The sequence below is a fragment of the Equus caballus genome, chromosome 8 (genome assembly GCF_041296265.1).
Source record: "Equus caballus isolate H_3958 breed thoroughbred chromosome 8, TB-T2T, whole genome shotgun sequence".
In the NCBI taxonomy this organism is placed as follows: Eukaryota; Metazoa; Chordata; class Mammalia; order Perissodactyla; family Equidae; genus Equus; species Equus caballus.
The window spans coordinates 68195788-68220640 of record NC_091691.1 but is presented as its reverse complement, the minus strand read 5'-3'; the positions used below and the strand labels follow the sequence as shown (position 1 = coordinate 68220640).

Here is a 24853-nt window from a genome sequence, read left to right as displayed (position 1 = left end):
TATCATAGTTTACGTATCAGTTAAAGCTATAATAGAAGCTGTTTTTTTATGAACAAGTCTTCAAAATATAATAGATCAAATGATAGAGGTAGTTCTTAATTAGTGTCTGATTTTGTTTCTTGGGAGGAATTCTTTATATTATTCTTCAAGTATCGTGGGCCTCTGCTCTGGGAGATAAATCTGTATTCATTAATTTCTGTAGCCATATCAGAAGTAGGTATTTTGCAAAAAGTCATCCTAAGGATACACAGATTTCACATTCCACAATTTTGATGGCCTAAGATTTGTTGTTATTTGTTTTCTTGTTTTGTTTGTTTTTTTCTAACGACTCAAAATCTTTTTTTTTTAAATCTTCATTCCAGGCTTGTGGCTTCTTTGTTAACATAATCCTTCAAAAAGCTGTAGGTTTCTGATCTATTTGCTTTTTGAGAGTTTTATGCACCGTTAAACATTTGGACATAATTTTCCCTGAGACTATCACAATTGTGTACATCTTGCAATAAGAGGCATGACCTGCCTTTGTTTCTGGACTATCTTTTCAAGGATGATTGTGTACCAAAGAGCCTTGGAAGTTCAAGAAAGTATCTAGCTTTGAAGCAAGGAGTAGGTTTATTTACAGCCTTAAGATAGAGATGGTATCTCCTTCCAGGCAGAAGTCCAGCATGCTCAGTACCCATTATAAAATGTTTGGATTCTCAAAGCTCAGGGTTCCTGTACTGTAATGCAACCCAGTTTGTGTGCAGATGTCTTCACGTTGCCCTGTGGGAACTGAGACACAGAGAATTGGTGCCAAAAAAAATGCCAAATCGTCAGCTATAGCTATTGCTGTGAGTATGCATTTCTTTGTCTTTGGCCTAGAATTCTTATATCTTTTGCCAAGCATCCATGAAAATGTGTCAGGCCAAATTGTTAGCTTCCAAGTAAGACAAAACTTCAAATCCCTTCACAGTTATTGACAGTACCTATGCTCAACATTTTCCTATAACATATCTCTCATGCCTATTCATTTATTTACTTCCTTATCCCCATAACTCTGTCTCTTAGTTTAATGGTGACTTAGACTATCTGAAATAAAAGGCTTATTATGAAAATAATACTCATTTTGGTTTTTGATGCAGAGCTGAGTCATTTACTTCAGCTTAAAAGTCTTACTATGCCACATTTATTTTCAATTTTTCTTCTTTCTCTTTGGAGTTCGGAAGTTATTGGCTTCCCCAACCCTTTAAGGAGGGTAATCTCTGTATTCTTTTGCAATTCTGTTTAAAAATCAGTAATTTTTTTCTTGAACTCATCTTTCCTGTAACATCTTATTTAAAGCAGACAACAATAGGCATGCCACACTAGCTCTCTGGCCCTTTTTAAGCACTTGCCTTATAGCTATAGTCTCAATACCCAAATTATCTTCCTTCTGAGTTATTGCCAGGACAGTTTTATCAAATATTTTGCCACTGCACTGTGTGGATCTCCATATTTTTAGCCTGTGAAACATATTCTTTCACTCCCCACTACTCAAGTGCTCAACTACTAAGCCAATTTCACACATTTTGTTATTATTATTTTTCGTTCATGGCTGATACTCACTTGAAGGGATAAACTTCTGTATTTGCTAGGTAATATTAACTACTGAATCAATCTAACTCAAAAATGTGCAATAACACATTAATTCTCACTAATATGAAGTCCAGGATAGATGTTCCTATCAGCAGATGGCCTTTCTCCAGGCAGTGATTCAATGACCCAGGCTTATTCCATTTTGTGACCATACTATCTTCAACACACGATTTCCAAAATCACTGTATCTTCTATATCAATGTAGTAAATACCGAGAGATCATCAAAAATCACAATCATGCATGGGAGATTTTTATGGGCCAGGACTGGAAGTTGTGCATATTGTTTTCAATTATATTATACTGGCCACTTAACTGCAGGATAATATGGAAAACAAAGTCAAGCTGTTGGTTTAGTAAGACTGAAAACTGTTTGGTGTATAGTTTGTCAGTCTCTGCAATAGCATACTTGTACATTTATTGGTATGGTTGTTAAATGTCTGTCTCCATCACCAGATCATAAGCTCCATAAAGACAAATTTTATGTATATTTGTTTTGTAATTATGCTCAGTACTTAGTGTTCAATAAAATATTTGTTAAAGAAATGGGTGAAAGAATTAAGAAGATTTAATATGACTATGTAATTTTAGTGGTAACAAAATGGAGGCTACAGTATAATTTACTTTCCCGTTTCACACACAGTTGTGCATCACTCAGAATGGGGATACGTTCTGAGAAATGCGTGGCTAGGTGATTTCATCGTTGTGTGAACATCATAGAGTGTATTTACACAAACCTATGTGGTATAGCCTACCACACACCTAGGCTATATAGTACTAATCTAGTGGAACCACTGTCACATAGGTGGTCCGTCTTTTACCAAAATTTCATTATGGGACACCTGACTGTAGTTCTTTTTTTGTTGTTGTTAAAGATTGGCACCTGAGCTAACAATGGTTGCCAATCTTATTTTTTTTTCCTTCTTCTTCTCCCTAAACCCCCCCAGTACATAGTTGTATATTCTAGATATGAGTGCCTCTGGTGGTTGTAATTTTAAAGTTTGGAAAAGGTACTAAACTCAGCTCTGCAGACTACTTTTTCAATGTTCTAGGTAATTTTATAAATATTTATCAAGAAGTTTCAGAATCTAAAATTATATTCAGATGCACATTGGTGTTTAGAAATATACCAACATGAAAATAGTTAGCATATTAAAAAAATACGCACGGCTTCCATTTATAAAGGATTTAGTTTTCAACTTGTGTAAATCATGCCTCAGATTTATCTTCCTCTAATATGTCTGAGTCTGTGCTCTGCCCAAAAACTTAAATGCCAGTCATGAAAAACCATTTTATACCCAATTTTCTTTCCCCATTGTACTACATGTTCAGCCCAAGCATGATGACCATCTTAAAATTTTTTCTGTTATAAACCCTTCCCTTTAACATTAAGCTGACTGTATGTTAAATATGAGGTTTATTTTCCTTCACAATATAATCCTATAATATATTCAAAGAGTTTTCCATAGATAGAATTAATTTTTTATTTTGGTATTTGACAAAACCCTCCTTCAAAGACAATGTCCTCTCCAGGCCATTGTAGCCACAGTAGTTGTATTGGTATGAAAAACTATGTGTTTGATATGTTTTAAACATTACTTAGAAGGAGTGATGGATGTATTTCCAACCTGGGAGAAGGGTGATGAGAAAGTCTGGAAGATAGTTCCGACTGAAGATCATGGAGCACTCTCTACATTTCTTTCTGACAAGGTCGACTTCAAGGGCAACATTAAAACTTGTTCTCCATCTAATGACACATTTAGATTAGAGTTCCCAATGTACACAGCCTCCATTTTGCTCTTCTATTCATGGCCAGATAAGATGCTTGATAGGTATCTCCACAGTAACCTTTCACAACTCATTTATTTAGATGAACCAAAATAATGAACTGCCAAGCAAATTAAGAATGATAATTTTTATATCAAGTGAAAACAGTTTAAACAGTCTATATGCACAAGCTCTGTGGCATGAATGATCTTTTCATTTCATGGTTTAAAAAAAGGAGGAATTTGTTAGTTACTATTGCCGTGCTTTTGCGTATGGACGAGAGGAGAAATGACTGCATACTGGGAATTTATAGCTACCCTTTTCCCTAGGAGTCTCATTAGACCTACCATAGACAGGAATACAGTAAGAATACACAACTGGAAGGTTGATTTAAATTTCTAATATTTAATAAAGTACAATTACAGAAAGTTATATTTTCCTTTGTTTTCTTTCCTTTTGAAAATGTTTAGCTTGGATTTCAGGAACATGCAAAGTAAAAACAAAGCCAACAGTTTTAAAGTTACTGTCTTTTTGTGATTTACACAAAAAAACTAAGGTATCATTATTTTCATCTTTTCGCTTCTACAGTTCTGCCCCAGTTCTCTTTTCCTCATGAATCCTACCTAGGACAGAGAGTAACTCAGGAGTTGCTCTCTAGATTTCTGGCAGAGAATCCTCTGTGAAAGCTCTGACAAAAATATTCTGCATGTACTTCTTCTTGGCGAAGTCCTAGTAAGTGAACCACAGATTCGAGCATCTAGTTATTGTCTTCAAACTGCTTCACATGTATGCGTCTTTAAAATCTCACATGAATTTCCTTAGGTAGAAACTATGTAATGTGTGTCTTTTAAATCTCTCATATAATGCTACATGCATGGTAAGCATCCAGTAAAGTGATATTGAATTGGATAAGTTAAATAAAATTGCTATTTATGACCCGGAATTGTCTGCCTTATTGACAAGAAGACACTGGAATAAATGAAGCCTGATATTTGTTGAAAGGTTTCTGAATGCCATTTTGTCTAACTTTCCATTTATTCAAGATGGCTCCAAGCATTCTTTCATGTTCAGTGGATAACTAACGTGGGACTACAACAGAGAAGCATGGGCAGATGAAATGCCATACTCATTATCATGTGTAAATGTCAACAGAGTTCATGTTTAAAAAAACACCTTTTAATGTGAGAATAGGCATTGGGCCATGCTTCCTCATGTACCATCTGTCACATCACCTTTGAAGTCCTACTAAATCCTCATCCTTTGAAGTCAGACACTCATCCTTCTACACAAAGGAAGCTGCTACATGCAGCAGCAGCAAAGAGATGAAAGAGTGTGCCTTAGCTATGCTGAATATGCTGTCGATGTTTTAATTTAAAGAGCTAATATTCACCTTTGGCATAGAGAATTGGCCTCTGGTTACAGTTCTTCTGGAAGTGTGTTTGGGAGCACATAGATGCAAACTTTACGATATTTTCTCCCCATGTAAAAGTTTCAACTGTAAACTTTTCTCATTGATACTTATTATAATATGATAGCAGCTACGATAAACACCATTAAAAAAATCAGTAAAGGCTGAAAAAAACTCTCTCCTTGACCAAACTTTAGAAAGACTTCTCTAAGTCCTCTTTTCGACTAGGACTTGTCCTTGGGCCATATGTCCAGCCTGCTGAGTACAGTTTAGTGAGAATCCTGCTAAGTAAGTTTGACGAGAATCCCCCACCCTTGAGGTCTGATCGCCCTCCATATCTGATCAAATCCTCATCTCCCACTCTGGATATCTGATGACCCTGGCCTGTCTTCAGCAAGAATCTTGTTAAATCTGGTTCATAAGAATTCCCCCACCCACGATGTCTGCTCTTAGCAATTTTTTTATCCACTGACCCGCTCATTCTGCTTGTTGGTATAATCTCTACATGTCCCTGCTATATTCAGAATTTCTCCCAGTTCTATACTGAGGTCTCTTTTTTCCCTGTTGAAATAGTTTATAATAATGTTTTTTTATACTTTAACTACTGTCTGACTATGATTCTCTTTAACAAAGCAAATACTTCCGTTGTATAGATCAGATGGGTAAAGATAGATATGGCGTACACTTTGTCATGGGTTATAAACAATAGGATTAGGATCTCCTTCTGTAGCTGTGTCTATGATATTAAAATTGCTCCAATTTGTGAGAATAGAGTTAAGGTTCTAAATAATGAAATACTTCCTTATTTGTCAATCAGAAGAGGTATTGCCAATCAATTGCATTTGTGGGGTGCCTGGGATGCATTATGCAATGTGCTAAACCTGGATGACAGAAAATAAATACAAGGAAATCCAGTTCTTTTATGAATACTTTGCCAGGTGATACACCAAATTAATAAACATATAAATAAAATCTATGATAGCACAATAAGGTGCTATAGAAATTAATATCACTTTTTGGAAAGGGTTGAAAGAAAGTATTCTGGAGGTGGTGGCATTTGAGGTAAGGTATCAGGTAAGTAGAATTAACCACAAAAAAATCAAATGGTTATGAGTTAGGAAGAACAAAAGAGAAAGGAGGAGATGGAATTCAGGGTATTCTGGGCACAGGAACAGCAAAAGAAAGCACAAGTGTAAGATAGGTATAAGCTGGTGGCACTCAAGGTATGGTCTCTGGACAAAAATTGGGTTAGAATCACCTGTGTATTGAAAAGTCCACATTTTCAAGTTGTCCTTAAAGAACAATTCTCTGGTTACCAAAAATCAGGAATTTAAATGCACCTTTTGTTTAATTTGTATGCAAATAAAGCTTGAATCTTTGGCTTAAGACACAGAAAGTGCACTTGTGTCCTCATTTCAATTCAAGATACACAGATTTTCCACAGATATCAAATTTAGCACGCAAAAGTACTGAGGGTGCTTCAAGGACCATAAGATTAAGACTATTTTTTAGAGAGAAAGGGGAGAAGCTTCTATATTTAGAAAGAGCATGAATTTGTATAAAAGTATGGTAGAAATATGAAGGACTAAGAACTTTGAAGGAACATGAGGGAAAAATTTCTGTAAACTTAACTCTGAAAATGTTACTGAGCTCACAAGAAAGCGAAAGGAGTGTCTAAGAAAAAATAAATGTTTAAAAACGAACTAAATAAATAGGAGTGACTTGAAGCAAGAAGGAATTGTAGACAAAGGAGACAATAATCCTAGGGTAAATGACACCACTTCTAAGATCCACAGAAAAAAGTTTATGGCTGTGACATTAAGGAGCTGAATTTGAGACAAAAAATACTCAAAGGGAATTAAAATAGTGGCAGGTCAGTGTCACACCCTGGCTCCCAATAGAACCCAAAGCAAACTTCTCTGGATTAAAAAGTACAGCATTCCATAGATAAATTTCAATAAAATATAATTCCTAACTGAAAATCACCAAATATGCAAGTCATAAGCAGTAAAAACCATAATAATAGTAAGAATAAAAAGAACCAAATTAGATTCTGAGGACTTCATATATTAAAGTTATTAAAATATTATAAATTATGCTTTAAAGTTTTACAGAAATAAAATATGAAATAAAAAATTTTACCCAAATTATATTTAACATTGTGCTATAATTGCTATTCCTAGACAGAGACATAAGCAAATAAAATAATTAGTTATAAGAATTAAAAAGAAAACAACAAACCTGTCATAAATAAAAAATAATAAATCTATATAAAATCTTACGAATGACCTACAGAAAAAGTTGCACTGATAAGAGCAGTATTTAGCATGATGGCTAGATATAAGACCAATTACACAACTTATAGACACTTTAGTATACCTGTAACTAAGTAACTCTAACATATTGATATCATTTATAGCAGAATTAAAAAAAAATAGAGTCAGAAATCTAGGAATACATTTACCATAAAATGTGCATGGCCTTTATAGAGGAATTTGAAAATTTGATGGAAAATCATTACAGGAGACCTAAATATATAGAGAGATATACCATGGTTATGAAGAAAATAACATCAAATCATGTCAATTCTTCTCAATTAAATTAATACAATTCCAGTCAAAATATCAATGAGTCTATAATTTACACCAAGAGATTTATAATTTGCCAAGCTCTCCTAATATATATAAGGAAGAATAAAGTCCCATCAGTAGCCAAGACACTCCTGAAGGAAAGATATATTAAGGCACAGCAATTATAGCAATTTATTCATTCTAGGACAGACAAATTGATAAATTGACAAACTAACCAATGGAACAGAACTGAAAGGCCCCCAAAAAAAGCCCAGACAGAGATAGAAGCTTGATTTGTGACAGAGATAATATTGTAGATAACTGGCAAAAAATCTTTTCAACTCTGAAAAAGTAGATAGGTATGGCATCTTTTTATTTTCAAAACTTTTTAATCTTAACTTCATACCATACTTTGTTTCAGATGAATAAAGGCTAACGTAAATGTTAAAAATGACTCTTGGAAGAAGATATAGAAGTATAGATTTATGGCATCAGATTATGAAAGAATTTCTTCAACTAGGTATAATTTCCACAAAACGTAACAGAAACAATATAATTGACTATATGAAAATTAACAAATTTTATTTGTCGGAAAACTACCATAAAGTAGAGGCAAGCTACAACTTGCAGAACATGGTTCCAACCCATAAAACTCACAGAAAATTTGTGTCTAGAATATAAAATAATTGCAAGTTACTATTGGCAAAAAAAAAAAAAAAAATTCAAGGCATTTCAGAAAAGATAAAAATTAAAATGGGCAATAAATATACAAGAAGATAGTGTTTTTTTAACCCTCAAATCAACAAAAATTTCTTCTGAAGCTATCAAAAATTTACGAGAATGTGGAGCAACAAGAATCTTCCACTGCAGCTGGTGTCAGTGTTAATTAAGTACAACACCTTGGGAAACCATTTGGCATACTCTCGTAAAGTCATATGTGTGCAAGAATATTACTCATCAATTCCTCTCTTAGGTGCCTACAAGAACCTCTGTAGCTTGTGCACACAAGAGATACACACAAGAACATTCAGTCTATAAAGTGGCAACAGCAACATTACAATACAAAAACATGAAAACAACCCAACTGCCCATAAGCAAGAGAATGGATAAATGCAATATATTTACTCAATAAATGTTAGAGAGTAGAGAAAATGTGCAAACAATAACTCACAAATACGACAATAAAAATCAGAAACATATTTAATGAAACCCATCACAGACAATATAGAATCAACAGGTTAAACAACATGATTTAAGGGTCCATTGCTGGTGAGAGGCTCTCATAGTCTCTATTTAATTGAATTCAGAAAACAGTTGTAAAGTGTGAGGTTTGTATAAAGCTTAATTCTAATTCTTAAGCACATTTGTGTGTTTGTTCCTCCCTCAGTGGTTTGCTGAGACCTGGTCAATGCAGATTTTCTGACAAATAATTCCCCTTAAAAACGCAGACCAAAACAGCTTGTGGCACATGGACAGAATTGAATGCTCTAACCAATTAATAATCTCCTATAGTTAGCGAAAATAAGAATCAGGGCGAAGCGGACACATTTATTTTCAAAGCAGGAGACTATTTTTCAATCACAATGTCCAATTTCATTTTCATTAATGTTATTAGAAGAAAACAATTTATGGCAAGAAATGAAAAGTAAACAAATAAAATTAACGAGAGCCCAGTGTTGTGGACCTCCTTGGGTTTCAGACTTAGGGGTTAAGTGTTCCTAGCTGATAACCATCTTAGTTAGAAAAAGTAGAATTACAAAAGTCTATAGATTGCAAGAAATTTTGCATTTAGATTTTTCATAAATGTTGTGCTTAGAGATTGACTTCCTTTAGGATTTATTTTGGTAGATTTTAAAGGGTCTGTAGTCCTATTGACCAAAAATTATGATTTTTCACTAGTGCCTAACTGAAGAGACAAAATTTAATCGCCTATTGAAAGAGATGCAAATCATTTGAAGTGATTAGACAGTCAACCTAAAAATGCCTGTTTTAAACTCTATTTGTGGCTTCTTGTCCTTCCTTTTGTTTCGTCTCAAATACTGAGCATTGCTTCCGCTTTTCACTTTGATGCTTGTGTAGATATAGCCTTAGAAATGCTGAGCAATTCTCGGATGGAAGCACAATTGAACAGTGAGAAGTGTACTCTTCTTCTGACACAGGTAGATATTGTGCTGAAAGGCATTTGCGTTCTAATATCTGGTTCTCACTAATGTTTATCCATTGTTAGCAGAGACTGTGGAATTTGGAAATTAGTCCTGAGGTTTCTAAAAGTCTAAATCAAATGCCACAGTTCTCAATGGTTTATTGGGAGGTGTGTGAAGGAAAAAACAAGCAATACTTCCCATCCTCCAAGAAGATCTCACATGTCATTAGGCCCTTTTTGAAAACATATAATTATCCAACTCTCACACTTCATGTTTAATTGCACAATTCTAAGAAACAGTTCATGTTGAATCACTATATTCTTAACTTAGGAATTTCTTTTCAGGTCTTTACATTCTTTTCATGCATCTTTTAAAAGGCGCTCAATTTGGCTTTCATTAATCCATAGAATCCTGTTATGCCATGATGGTGATGTTTAAACTTACTTTCCTTAATGTTAATAAGACATCCATACTGTATCTCACTCTTATTCCTGCTTCTTATCACTCTTATTCTTTTCAAGCACCTCTTGCCATCTTCTCCTCCAAATCCAGAATGATCTCTCTCCACCTTTCAAATCAAATCCATGTTTCAAAGTCAACATGAGGTCCACCTTCTCCATGTTATTCTCCATATTTCTCTGCCCCTGGCACGTCTCTCTTGGCTGATGGTGTTGATTTCACATTGTTGGGCAGATGGTTGATGTGTTTGTGTCTGATCTCACTAGTTAAGTAAGAACCTCCTCAGGAGTGGGTCATATCTGAGAACTTTGTTCTATGGCCCTCACAGCATCTAACTCAGGTAAGGTCACATATTCGGACATACTTACTTGAGGAATTGAATCAAATGAAAATGAAGGAAATATAATTGAATTGACTGGAAACATTTATTTTCCAAAATATTTTTCAAGTTGTTTTCCAGATTATATTTTTTAGAGTAATAGTGCTTTTTACAAAAGAAATTCTGTTGTTTACCATTTGATATCATGAGTGATTTTTGAATCGATTCTTTCACCATCGGATCAAAGTCCCTAGAGAAATCCGCAACCCAAGAATATAGCTAAATGAGAAAATATTTGTGTTGAGTGGAAATTTAACTCAAACATCTGTGCATTACATGAGATTTAGAAGTCAGCCAGTCTGTCCTTTCATTTCTCTGATATTGACTTGAGATGACCTTTTATAGGATGCCGGTTATTCAATGCCTGTGTGGTGATCCCCATCTCCCCAACATGTGGCCTCTGATCTTTCAACCTTGAGAGCAGCTGAAAGAAAAAAGGGAGCCCCAGGACTTGAAACCTTTCAATACTTGATTTCTGGTATTATGATCATAGGGTGCTGCTCAAATCCTTTTCATCTGAGGCTCTTCCAATGCAGTCAACACTAATTACTAATTAATAATGAACAGAACATCCACTATGTCAATTATTTTCTTTCTCTGCCTGTCTCTCTTTATTTTATTGCACCTATTTACTTTTTTCTTCCTCATTATCTTCCTCCAATATTTATGCTGAAAATTTGAAAGAAAAAAATAACCGTAATTATGTGAATGGACTTGGATGGTTAGAAAGACTAGAAGCATTTAGAGTCCTCTTTCTCTGGAATCCTTATCTATACCACTCCTACGAGTAGTTAACTTACTTTATCAGAGTTTCAGTTTCTTCTGTAATTATAACTGAATTTCATGGTCTCTACTGTCATATTTACCTCTAATAGTCCGTGAGTCTAAGTTGTCTCTTTGTTCTAGAATAGGTCTTAAGGAAGGATTTGCCCCTGGGAAAATCTGAAAACCAGGTGGAATTTATTCTTAGGAACACCTCTCCCATTTCTATCTGTCTCTTGTTCGGAAATCATTGTCATGGAAGCAATGGCTGTCTGCTCTTTGATCCTGCCCAAGGGCCCATATGTTACCACCAAAGCAGGACTTACTATTTCTGAGCAACTTCCCATGTTTTTCCTCTAGAGTAGTCTCCATCATAATCTTCTCATTTTTTATTTCTTGACATCCGAACAATTCTAGAAATTTGCTAATCTAAAAATCTAATTTATGATAAGGTGATAAAATGCAAATTCTCATGGAGAAGTTACAATCAAAATATTACCAACCAGGTAGAGGGGAATCCTGCAGATAACGTGTATTTCCCTAAGAACCCAGCCCCAGCTGGTGAATTTTCAAGTATTGTGTCAGACCAGTGGGGGAGATAGTTTTGCTAACAAGTGTCTTCCCTTGAGGCCACTGACCTCTTCTTCTCCCAACAGATCAAATGGGTACATTTCTACTGTAGTCACTGCCTAAAGTGCTTTAGGATCTTTAATGCGTGCAGGGAAGACTGAAGGACACGATGCTCTCGGAAGCCTGAGAGCCTCTGAAAGGAGATATTGGAGTCAACTTTCCCCAGGTGAGAGACGCGCTTTTATCAGGGATATTTGTGGGGTGGTTAAGTGCATGAGCTTTGTAGACAGGTCTGGGTACAAACTAGGCAGCAATGGCTCAAGCGGTGGCTTGGAGCTTTGAAAATTTTCAAGTCTTTATCAATTCTTTTCTCATAATCAAATCAAACTCAAATGAAAATACAAACTAAGTAAAATCAGTATGATTGTTATGCAAATATAGTTTTAAGGCACATGCACCAATACAACATTCCTTATATAGAATCATGGAACCACTATTAAAACCTATGTTTTAATTGACTGCAATGTGCCATCCATTTATCTGGAGGCTTGCCACATCAGTGCCTATGGGAAGATTGACAGCTCCTAGGATCTACATCATTTGTTCGGAGGATTTCTCTGAAGCAGAGAAAGGTCACTCTGACTATGGCTGCAAGGAATTGCCACTCCTCTGAGCAGCCCTCAGTTAATGACTGGGAAGAACTGATGCATACATTTCCCAGCTCCCATCCACCTGGATTGGGATAAGTCTGAGAAACGTAGTCTGCTGTTTCTAAGAGTTTCCCCACAAGATAAAACTCCAGTCAACAATAGTGATACTCGTCTAGATAATGAACCTAGTATTAGCCACCTTTCCTTCAACTTCTCAATTCCCTTCTCCTACTGCTATTCCTGTACTTCCCAATTCACTACTTTTACGCAAATCCTTGACTAGGCTCTCCTTCTAAGGGAACCCAAACTAAGATAACCTAGACTTCCCAGTTATCAGGAAAGAGCCCTTGAGATGATTGCTTATTCTCTCTTAGCGTCCATTTCCTTATCTTTAAAATGGACCTAACAATAATACTTTCCTCCTAGATTATTTTGTGAAGACTTAGTAAAGCAGCACTTGTAAAGCACTTAGCACAATAAATGGCAAATATACGCTAAGAGTTCAGCGAATGTTAGACTGGATGGTAATTATTAATGTTATCGCTCTCATCATTAGAAGTTGGGCACGGCAAACTGACTAAGGGCATTCAGGAGTGCATTTAAAAAATACACATAATGTAAATATGAACAACTGTATTGTCTGCAATTGTAGGCTTTTGTAGGATTTAATTATTCGTGTTATCCGCACTCACTGTCCAATGAACACGTTTGGGATGAAAATATTCCTGGGTACACCCTACTGTACTGATCAAGATATTGAAAGGTGTTTTCCTCTCACTGAAGCTGCATAGGAAGTGGCAAGTACTGCAATGTATCCCAAACTCTAGGGTGCAATGTTTCCTATGCTTCTGGAGTGAAATGGGGAAATCATACTGTTATTGTCAAGGATGAACAAAAAATATTGACAAGTCTGTGAATTCCTTTTGTGTTCTGGCTTACGTTCCCAGATTTGTATGTCAGGATCTGTTTAAACTGACAATACTTCTTAGAGTTCAGGAGAATAAAGGAAGAGCCCCACTTCTGGCAAATTTATCCTGCTAACCAGTCTTGTGTAAAATTATATTCAACATAATGCAGTAGGACAACAATAGAAATGATATTGAGTTGTTAAAATTTTCAACAATTCTAAGAACTTTGAGCCAGTGTGCATAATCCCAAGATATGTATATGTGTGTCCACCTGTGAAAAATTCATAATACCTTCACAGAAATTAACTGGCCCTTTCAAACCTCCATTAAAAACCTAACCCTGATGGAAATATCAAAATACAAATTATTGTCATTGTGATTGTTGTTATGATTTCTTTGAATTATCCATATAACTGCATGAATTTTCCAGAATATTCTTGTTATAGAGGTATACCTATTTAAATTGTCTAATCAGAGAATATTTATAGTCGTGTACAATTAAATTTACATGGCAGTCAATGGAACATTCTCTTAAGAAAACACAATGGTGGGAAACTAAATTTTAAAAAATATATATATTTCATTTTAAAAACAGTAAAGAAGGGCCAGCCCGGTGGTGCAGCAGTTAAGTGCACATGGTCTGCTTAGTTGGCCCGGGGTTCGCCGGTTCGGATCCCGGGTGCGGACATGGCCCCGCTTGGCAAGCCATGCTGTGATAGGCGTCCCACATAGAAAGTAGAGGAAGGTGGGCACGGACGTTAGCTCAGGGCCAGTCTTCCTCAGTGAAGAGAGGGGGATTGGCAGCAGTTAGCTCAGGGCTGATCTTCCTAAAAAAAATAAAATAAAATAAAAATTAAAAAAATAAAATAAAAAAACAGTAAACATTTATTAAATAGCAAGTGTCAAGACTAAGGTGGGATATTGTTTTGAATAAAATTTAATTTGGTCAGTATTTTTGTCAATATGATTTAAAGGACATTTTGAAAAAATGAAATCAAACAAACTTTAGTTTTGTAACAAATGCAAATCTTTCCAATTTGTTTTCTAGAGGGCATCATTAATCTGTATTGATATACCCGGTACCACCCCTTCATGTCACAATCTCATTATTTTATAGTCACACACAGTTGAGAGAACTGACTTATTATTCTTTAATAAGAAATACTGAAGAGCTAACACACAAACAAACGTAATTCTTGTGGAGCATGATACAATGAAGTGTGTGTGTGTGTTTGACAGAAATAGAGAGGAATCAGATAATTTGAGTTTGTACCATGATCTGTACACACAAGGCAACAGAAAAAGAAGATTATAATCAAATGGTGATGATGTGTGGCTTATAGCTCATCTGTATGGCCATATGTAAAATCAAAGAAAGAAATGAGGCCAGCTTCCGATTCAAAAGCCACTTTCACCTGATATATTCAGGTCAATCGCTGAAGCAAAAGGAGTGCTTTTATTTGAAAAATATAAATAATAGCATGGACTCTCCTTATCACTACATACAGGGCCTTAACCGTGGTGTGTGGGATTGATAGAAATTCATTGGAATTATATATATAAAGAATAAACGTGTAGTGAAATGTTTGTATGTCTGCAAAGGCCTGTTGTCTTGGTTTACACTGTCTTCACTATTGTGTTTTCATTTGCATGGGTTGGCTTCTGTGTGTGTGTATGTTTTATGGGGATGAGGGCAACAGAGTCGTTACAAAAGAAACACATATGTTTGTGGGTGATTAGATGAATAATAGTTTTATTACTATCCGTTAGAGAGAGTTCTCTGCCTTGTCCCCCCAAGGTGTGAGTGGGAATTAAAGTGAGTTGGCAATTACAAAGCTCCTGCTGCTGAATGTGAGAAGAGGCACTGCAGTTACTGGCAGAGATTTTGCCCCCCTTCCTTCTTTCTTGAGGCTTAAGACAAGTTTGGAGGCCAGTCGTTTCTCCTCTGCACTCTACTGGCTGTTGCAGCCCGGAGCTAGCTTGTTATAACCTACTTAGGCAGTGGGGAACTGTCACTCACCACTTCAGAATCAATGGTTGCAGATGGAAGCTTGGATGCAATGCCTTTTCCCCCTGCAGTAACAAGCAGTTAATAGATTTTATTATAATTATTTTAACTGCACAAGCTCAGAAGGAAACTTATAGGAGGTGTGCAGGTTTGCTAATCAAAACACATACACTCGCACACAACAAAGGCCGGTGGAATCTTTTGAAGGCATCGTTCTCAGAGCTGAGTAATATTAATAACGATACAAATAATAAATTCATTCTATGGGGAATTTGTTTGCATCAACCTGAAATGTCGGTTCATCAGAATTTTGCTAAAGGACCGAAATATTCAACAAGCTGTCATCAAGGGAGTGACATTTTGTTGGTATGTGTACACAGGACTATGTCTCTGTGGATATGCGTATATATATATGGTTGCACTCATATAGTTAAATTTTTTATTTCTCTCAGGGAGTACAGAATATTTACATATTTTCAAAAGTGGAGGGTCAAATCTCAACTCAAAGGAAGACAATTCACAGATACTGTCTCTCTTTATTAAATGTATCAGCTATAGTTCCTAATCTGGAATTTGCCTTAATGCAGAGACTCTTCTGTTGGGTGAGGCAAGGGTGAGTTTTTTAAGGGTGAGTCATAATTTTAAGCCTATATTTACCTATAACTGCCTGCTACGGTTTGCTAATCACATTGATTTCTTTTACTTTTTCATTTTCTGTGGTAATATTTAAAAGGAGTCAGAGAAAAATTCATGAAATGAAAATCAGTATTAGAAAGGAAAGAATTCGTAGAAGATCGTCTGTAATACATACTTTTAGGGTTATTAGGAAGTCTTCCTTACTAAAAGAGATTTCCCTGATCTTTGAATTTTAATTTCCACCAGTAGTTACTTCATTGTTACAAATAATACCTTTCGTTTTAAGAAATGTGAGTTTCTACTATTAGCCAGTTTTGTAGACACCATTCCCTTCTCTCTTCTTCTCAAAGTCTGCCTCCCAAGATGGAGGCTGAAAATACCTGATACTCATGTTCCCAGCCCTTTCTTTCTATAGTAGTGGCCATATGACCCAATTCTAACCAATAAAATGTGGAGGAAAGTATGCTGGGGACTTCTGAGAAACATTTATCTTCATTAGATAATACAAGATGAGAACTCTTGCCCCATGCTCCTTTCTTAGGACATTTTCACATAGCCTCTATGAGGGTTGTTGTAGAGTCTGTCTAGTAACCAAGAGAAGTTATCACTCATTCATTGATTAGGATAAAATGGGAAGATAGGACAAGATCCTAGCAAGGATATTGGTGAACCAGTAAACAAATTCTGGAACTATCTATATCCAGGGTCATTTTTGTAGAAAAACATTCCACAAAGCTTTTCTAGATTTTCTTTCTCAAAACTGAACAAGCTAGAAGAACAATCAGAACTATAACGTTTAATAGCTATCAGTTAAAAATACCATCGTACACACTTTTGATAACAATGTCTTTTAATTCAAAAATTAATTGAATTAATATGAAGTCAGTGTATCTCTGTATGTTACATTAAATTGTAATTTTTTTCTGGCTTTTTTTCCATAGTATGGCCATCTCTCTTTTTGACTTCTTCTGGACTTAATGTGATGCAGGCTATTTCATAATTAAAATGTTTAAAAATATTGAGAAAGATAAATGAAACTGAGGAACAGCAAACAGTATTTATTGATATAATGTCATTAAATAGTAACGCTATCACGTGATTTCTCAGCACTTACATTCCTTTTGTTTGAGAAAGAGGAGGGAGTGTTGACTAAGAGAACCAACTATGATTTGATTGTCAAATGTAAGGTGATTATTTCCCCTTTGCTTACACCACCACACAACTCAACTCACTGAAAAAAGAACCAGGCAATGGACAGATTAAGATAATAATATGCTTAAGAGGTAAAATATTTCTTAGTAATATTTCTTTTTGTTCTGCCTTTGAGAAAATAGGAGTATTATAATTAAAAAACAAATAATTTACCCTTTAAGCCTGAGTAGATATTACCTAATTGAGAGTATATGTTCAATTTTTTTCATTGTAGCTTTGACTCTATAATAAATTACATTAAATAGTACATCTATATTTTATATTACTAAGAGGAAGTTTTACAGAACTTCTTTATTGATAAACAGAACCCTGGTTATATGTGACAGCATTTGGGTGGCAGAGTCCCAAGTCTGATTGGATCTCAGATCCACCTCTGAGTGGTCAAACTCTCTTCCTTCATCATCCTTCCTCTCATACAGGTGACACACTGTCTGGAGAGAAAGGCGAGAGAAACCCAAAGTGTCTGCCTTTTGATTTATCCTCAATAGAGGAAGGCTCTTGTGCAGATACTACCAGGTTTCATGCATTTATTCATTATTCACAACTTACCTATCTTCCAAGATTATCATAAATAGACCACCAGGCCCAGTCAATGGGAGATGTTTTCTTTGTTTCCTGAGAAGGTTATAAGTTCCCAGTCAGAAATTCATCACTCACACACGGGCATACTCACTCACTTATTCACTTGCTAAATCATTCAATGATTCATCTGACACATATTTATTGATGACCCACTGTGAGTGTTATACTCTGAAGAATACAATAATCATACAGACACAGCCTTTGTTGTCAAAAAGAACATCATCCAAAAGGAGAAACTGACAACTGAAAAGATGATATAGTTAACATCCTGAGAGTGGTATAGACTAAGACAAAAGTCAAAAAGGACTAGAGAAATTATACTGGACCAGGCCTTGCTAATTTACTTGCAAGTCATTGTCTTGCAGATTTAGAAAATTCTCCTATGGTAAAGGTGAATAGCTCTAAATGACAGCCAGAATAGAGTAGAGAAAGCTTCTAAACGTTTCTCATATCTCAGTAGTTCTCAAACTCAAGTGTGCATCGGAATCCCTGGAGCTTACACACAGATTGCTACGCTGTGCCCCCTTTTCCCACTCCAAGAATTTCTGATTCAGTAGGTCTAGGATGAGGTCTAAGAGTTGCATATCTAACAAGTCCCCCAGATGCTGCTGCTGGTTTGGGTACTACATTTTGAGAAGTACATTTATGTGATTGCTTGCTGTGGTTCTTCTGATGAGCTTTAGGGCTTTGGAGACATAGGTAGACATGCAGGGGAATGAAGTCTGTAGGAAGGCGTTCTTTCCAGGCTACTCTAACCAGGCTGGACCTACGCACTCCTTCTGTTTCTGAGAAACTCCCTAGAAGCTAAGTTAGACTACCAGTGATCTGGTAGGACAGTGAAAGGGGAAGACAATTGTTAACAGGATTCATTGACTGGTGGTGTCCCTGAAAAGAGGGTCATCCAAATATGCCAAATGATACCTACATTTCAGAATTAGCATCATTACCATGCACTGCGTTGTCTGAATTTCCCATATTATTATGCTCTCAGATGGGAGTATTATCCATTCTTATGTTACCTAGTTCCACAGTAAAAGAAACAGAAAATAGATTATACATTCTTTCCATCCAGTATCTGTACCCTATTACACTGTTGCTCTTCTATGTACTCATTCCATTCCATGTAGATTCCTTATTACCCAGAATAAGAATTGCTTTTTTTGTTTGTTTGTTTTCATTTAATCCATTTGTATTTCAGTTTCTTCAACTGTAAAGTGAGGATAATAACAGAATCCACCCCAAACTATTCTTGTAAGGATTAAAAGTGCTTATATATGTAAAACATTTAGAGTAGTGATGGGCACGTGGGAATCTCTTGATTAATAATAGCTACAGCTATATATTTAGCTTTTTAAAAATAAATTTTAGTGTAAATATTTTTAAATATATAGAAAACTTGAAAGGGTTTTTAACATGGATTCCTCATATCAACCATTGAGATTTTTGATGCATTTCAAAGTAAATTTCAAATATCAATACACTTTCCCCTAAATATCTCATCATGCAAATGATTAATTATAGTTCAAATTTTTAAATATATTTTTCGTTTTGAGCTAAAATTTAGATCTAAAGAAATCTTAACTGTATATTAACTGGGTTTTGATGAATGCACACACCTCTGTCATCCAAACTCCTATCCTATCAAAACATGGAACCTCGCCTGCAACTGAAAATGCTCCCCCATGTCCCTTCTCAGTCAATTCCTGCCTCTATCCCAACCCTCCCCTGCCTCCCACCTTCCAACCCAGGAGTTCTGGCTGTTCCATATCTTTGCCAACATTTGCTGTTGACTATTTCTTTAATGTTAGTGCTTAGGTACCGGTGTTTCATTATGATTTTAATTTTAATTTCTCTGATGACAAATATATGTCGAGCACTTTTCCATGTGCTTATAGGTCATTTGCATATCTTCTTTTGTGAAGGTTCTGTTCCAATATTTTGCCATCTAATGAATTGTTTGTCCTTTTCTTTTTTTTTAACATATGTTTTTGGTGAGGAAGATTAGCCCTGAGCTGACATCTGTTGCCAATCTTCCTCTTTTTTCTTTTTCTTTCTCCCTAAAGCCCCAGTACATAGTTGTATATCCTAGTTGTAAGTCGTTCTAGTTCTTCTATGTGGGATCCCACCACAGCATGGCTTGATAAGCCTTGTGTAGGTCCACACCCAGGATCTGAACCAGTGAACCCTGGGCCAACGAAGGAGAGTACATGAACTTAACCATTAGGCCATGGGGCTGGCCCCTGTCTGTCTTTTTATTTTTAGTGGTAGAGTTCTTTATTCTTGACACCAGTAGTTTGGCAGATATCTATCTAGTGAATATTTTACCCCAGTTTCTGACTTGCTGATTCATTTTGTTAACAGTATATCTTGATGAATAGAACTTTTAAATTTTGATAAATGCTAAGTGATCATTGTTTTTGTATCTTATGGTTATTGTTATGTGTCCTGCTTAAGAAAACTTTCCCTGGGCCGGCCTGGTGATGCAGCGGTTAAGTGCGCGCATTCTGCTTTGGCGGCCTGATTCCCAAGTCAGGAAGATAGTCTTTTCTAGTTTTTCCAAAATCATTGTGGTCTTAGCTGTTATGCTTAAGTTTAAAATCCCTTTTCAATTAATTATTATATATTGTATGTGGTATGTACACCTATATTTTTTTTCTTATAAGGATATTTAGTTATTCCAGCATTGTTTGTTGACAATAATTTTCATCATCCATTGAAATGCTTTGATTCCTCAATTGCAAAGTAAATGACCACATAAATATGAACCAATCACTCATTCTCTGTTCTAGTACTTTCATCTATTAGTTAACGTTTATGCTGTATCACACTTTCTTGAATGCTGCAGCTTTATATAAAGTCTTGGAATCAGACAGTGTAAATTCTCCTAGTTCTTTTATTTTTCAGGTTTGTTTTGGGAATTCTAGGCTCCTTGTTTTGCCATGTCAATTTTCTAATAAACTTGTCAATTTCTATAATCCTATTGGAATCTTGATAAAGATTGTGTTAAATCTGTACCCATATTAAGGCAGAATTGTCATCTGAATGATATTGAACCTTCTCATACTTAAATATAGTATATTTTACCATTTATTTAGGCCTTGTTAATTTATTTTAATAATATAGTTCTCAGTATAGAGGTCTTGTACATCTTTTGGTAAATTGATTCATACATGCTTGATGTATACTGATGCTATTATAAATAGAATCATTTTATGTTTATTTTCTATGTTTTTAGTACTAGTATAAAAATCTTCATTTAATTTTTATATAATAAGCTTATATCCTATAACCTTGATAAATTCATTTAGTAGTTCTGATAGTTGTTTTGTAGATCCTCTTGGATTTTCTGCATCAATAAGCATATCATCTGTAAATGGAAACAGTTTTAATTCTTTGTTTTGAATGTTTATGCACTAATATCTTTTTCTTATCTTATTGCAATAGCTAAGACCTCCACGGCAGTGGAGAATAGTAGTAAGAAGGCACATAATTGCCTTGTTCTAGGTGTTAGAATAAAAGCATTAAATATTTCAAGATAAAGTATGGTGTTAGCTGTAGTTTTTTTTTTTTTTTGGCTGAGGAAGATATGCCCTGAGCCAACATCTGTTGCCAATCTTCCTCTTTTTGCTTGAGGAAGATTTGCCCTGAGCTAACATCTGTGCCAATGCTTCTCTATTTTGTAAGCATAGTGTGGTTGCCGACGAGAGGTGTAGGTCTGTTCTGGGAACTGAACCTAGCTTCCAAAGCATAGCGCACCAAACTTAACCACTAGGCCATGGGGCCAGACCTGTAGATTATTTTAAAGGTATTTTTTATCAGGTAGTGATAGTTCCATTCTATTTCTAGTTTGCTCAGAATTTTTATCATGAATTGGTGTTAAATTATATCAAAATTTGATAATAAAATTAATTTAGGCATATTCAGAATTTTTGTTTCATCCTGTATTAATTTTCATAAGTTTTCAAGGAAATTTTCTGTTTCATCAAGACTGTTAATTTTGTTGGTGTAAAGTTGTTCTAATAATTCCCTGTTATCCTTCAGTGATCTGACAAATGTGTACAGATGTCCTTTCTCTTATTGTTGATATTGGCAATTTGTGTTCTTTCTCTTTAATTAAACTTTGTTAATATTTTCAAAGAATAAACTATTATTTTAATACTTGTCTTTATTATTTTTCTGTTTTTAATTTTATTTATTTCTACTTTTATATTCATTATTTTCTTCTGTTTGCTCAATTTAAGAATGCTTTGCTCTTTGTTTTCTAGCTTCTTAAGTTGAATCCTTTGAATATAGACATATTTTTCTTTTGAATATAAATATTTAAAGCTATAAATATCACTTTAGGCACAGCATCTATCTCCTGTAACCCACAAATTTTAATAAGTTGTGTTTTTGTTATAATTCATCTGAAATGTTGTCTACATTCTCTTGTGGTTTGTTTAATTAATTTATTTATTTTACCTATGGATTATTGAGAAGATTTCTCTTTATTTTCTAACATATGTTACTTTTCTAGATTACTACATAATTGATTCCTAATATAACTCCATTTGGTTAGATAATGTATTCAGCATGATTTCAAAACTTTTTTTTTTTTTAAGATTTTAGTTTTTCCTTTGTCTCCCCAAAGCCCCCCGGTACATAGTTGTATATTCTTCGTTGTGGGTCCTTCTAGTGGTGGCATGTGGGACGCTGCCTCAGCGTGGTTTGATGAGCAGTGCCATATCTGCGCCCAGGATTCGAACCGACGAAACACTGGGCCGCCTGCAGTGGAGTGTGCAAACTTAACCACTCGGCCACAGGGCCAGCCCCTGATTTCAAAACTTTTAAGTTTGTTGAAACCTGTTTTGTTGCTTAGAATATGGTCTAAGTTGGTAAACATACAATCTGCAATTGGTTTATAATTATCAATGAGGTCAAGGGTTTGATAGCATTGCTCAAGTTATGTAGTTTTTTACTAATTTTGTTTTGTTGTTTTATTAATATCTAAGTGAGAAATTCAACTTTGATTGTGAAATTGATTATTTATTTAATTTGTCAATTTCTGCTTCATGAATTTTGACTGTCTTTTATTAGGATCATAAATATTTATGATTTTATTTTCTTTCTCATGAATTGAAACTTTACCATTATGGATGAATCTAAAATGAAACTGTCTTTTGGGTGACATTCAAATCTCAATTCAGTACTTCTATGCTTAGCTAGGAGACTTGGAGTCAGCCTCATACATGTGGGGTTCAGAAGTAAGACAGAAATTCAGGAAAAGTTCTTTTACAGAATTTAGATATCTCCCTGTCTGGCTCTCTTCTTTTGGAGTATTCCTTACTTTCCAGTGGTTATAGTTGCCAGAAATTCTGTCTGCTGGTTCTTCATGCCAGTAAAATTGTAAGTTTTCTATCAGAGTTTTAACTGCCCTACACAGTAAAGACTAGGCTCAGCCCTCAGGCTAGAATGTGAAAATGAGAATCTCACATTGAGCAGCTCCAAGTGCAGTTCTTCCAAGTCTTGAGTCCCTTCTGGAACCTGCTTGCTTTTAATCTCCGTCCAGTACCTTCCAATAAGTATTTCTTTGCCTCCAGAGTGTATAGTTGTTTTCTGCAGGAAGGTTAGACTCATAGGAGCTTGTTCAGTCATTCTTAGATATGGAACCCTTAATTTTGATTTATAATCATGATTCATTCTAAAGTATTATTTCCCTTTCTCTCCGCTTTTCTCTCTTTCTCCATTTTTAGAGCTTTATTTTAATCCCTTTGCCCAAGGCTGAGATTTCAGACCTCTCTGCCTTGCCCTTTATACTCACACATTTTCGCCAGTGTGACTCTTGCTTGTTTTCCCAGTGAAGACAGCTGTCAGGCTTGCAAGAAAATCAGGAATGAAAGAGGGAGACATTACAACTGATGACACAGAATTTTCAAGAGATCATAAGAGACTATTATGAACAATTATACACCAACAAATTAGATAATCTTAAAAAAATAGATAAATTCTTAGAAACATGCAACCTACCAAGATTAAATCAAGAATAAATAGAAAACCTGAAGAGAACTATAACAAGTAAGGAGATTGAACCAGGAATCAAAAGTGTACCAACAAGAAAAAGCCTAGGACTAAATGGTTCACTGGTGAATTCTACCAAACTTTTAAAGAAGAATTATTCATACCAATCCTTCTTAAACTCTTCCAAAAGATAAAAAAGGGAATGCTTCCAAAGTAAGACCAGCATCACCCTGATACCAAAGAAAGATACAGACACCACACACACACAAAATCTACAGGCCAATATCCCCGATGAACAAAATATTAGCAAATTGAATCCAACAGCACATTAAAGATCATACACCATGACCAAGTGAGATTTATCCCTGGAGCTGCAAGGATGCTTCGACATATTCAAGTCAATCAATGTAATACATCGCATTAACAGAATACAGGATAAAAATCACGATCATCTCAATAGATACAGAAAAAGTATTTGACAAAATTCAGCACCCTTTCGTGATAAAAACTCTTACAAATTAGGTATAGAGGAAACTTACCTCAACAAAATAAAGACCATATATAAAAAGCCCACAGCAAACATCATACTTAATGATGAAAAACTGAAAGCTTCTCTTCTATTATCTGGAACAAAGCAAGGATGCCTGCTCTCACCACTTCTATTCACATAGTACTGGAAATCCTAGCCAGAGCAATTAGGCAAGAAAAAAAAGAGGCATTCAAATCAGAAAGAAAGAAGTAAAATTCTTTCTGTTGGAAGATGACATGATCTTATATGTAGAAAACCCTAAAGACTCTACACAAAAATAATAACAAAAAAACCTGTTAGAGCTAATAAATGAATTCAGCAACATTACAAGATACAAAATCAAAATACAAACATCAGTTAAATTTTCTATGCACTAACAATGGACTATCTGTAAAGTAAATTAGGAAAACAATCCCCTTTACAATAGAATCAAAAAGAATAAACTTAGCCAAAGAAGTAAAAAAACTTGTATACTTAAAACTATAAAGCAATGATAAGTGAAGCAGATACAAATAAATGGAAATACATCCCATGTTCATGGATTGGAAGAACTAGCATTGTTAAAATGTCCATACTACCCAAAGCAATCTACAGATTTAATTCAATGGATATGGGGAGTTATAAGTCAAAGGGAAAAAAAATTGAGTTATACAAGATGATTAA

The 24853-nt window shown here is 35.1% G+C and overlaps 1 long non-coding RNA gene across 1 annotated transcript; it reads right to left on the bottom strand.

Moving 5' to 3' along the window:
* Positions 1 to 13833: 13833 nt before the first annotated feature.
* Positions 13834 to 24496, bottom strand: LOC138925393 (uncharacterized). Its single transcript, XR_011441483.1, has 3 exons — positions 23465 to 24496; positions 15247 to 18683; positions 13834 to 14053 (listed from the first exon to the last, which is right to left on the bottom strand). It is a non-coding gene; the product is annotated as an uncharacterized lncRNA (long non-coding RNA).
* Positions 24497 to 24853: the final 357 nt, after the last annotated feature.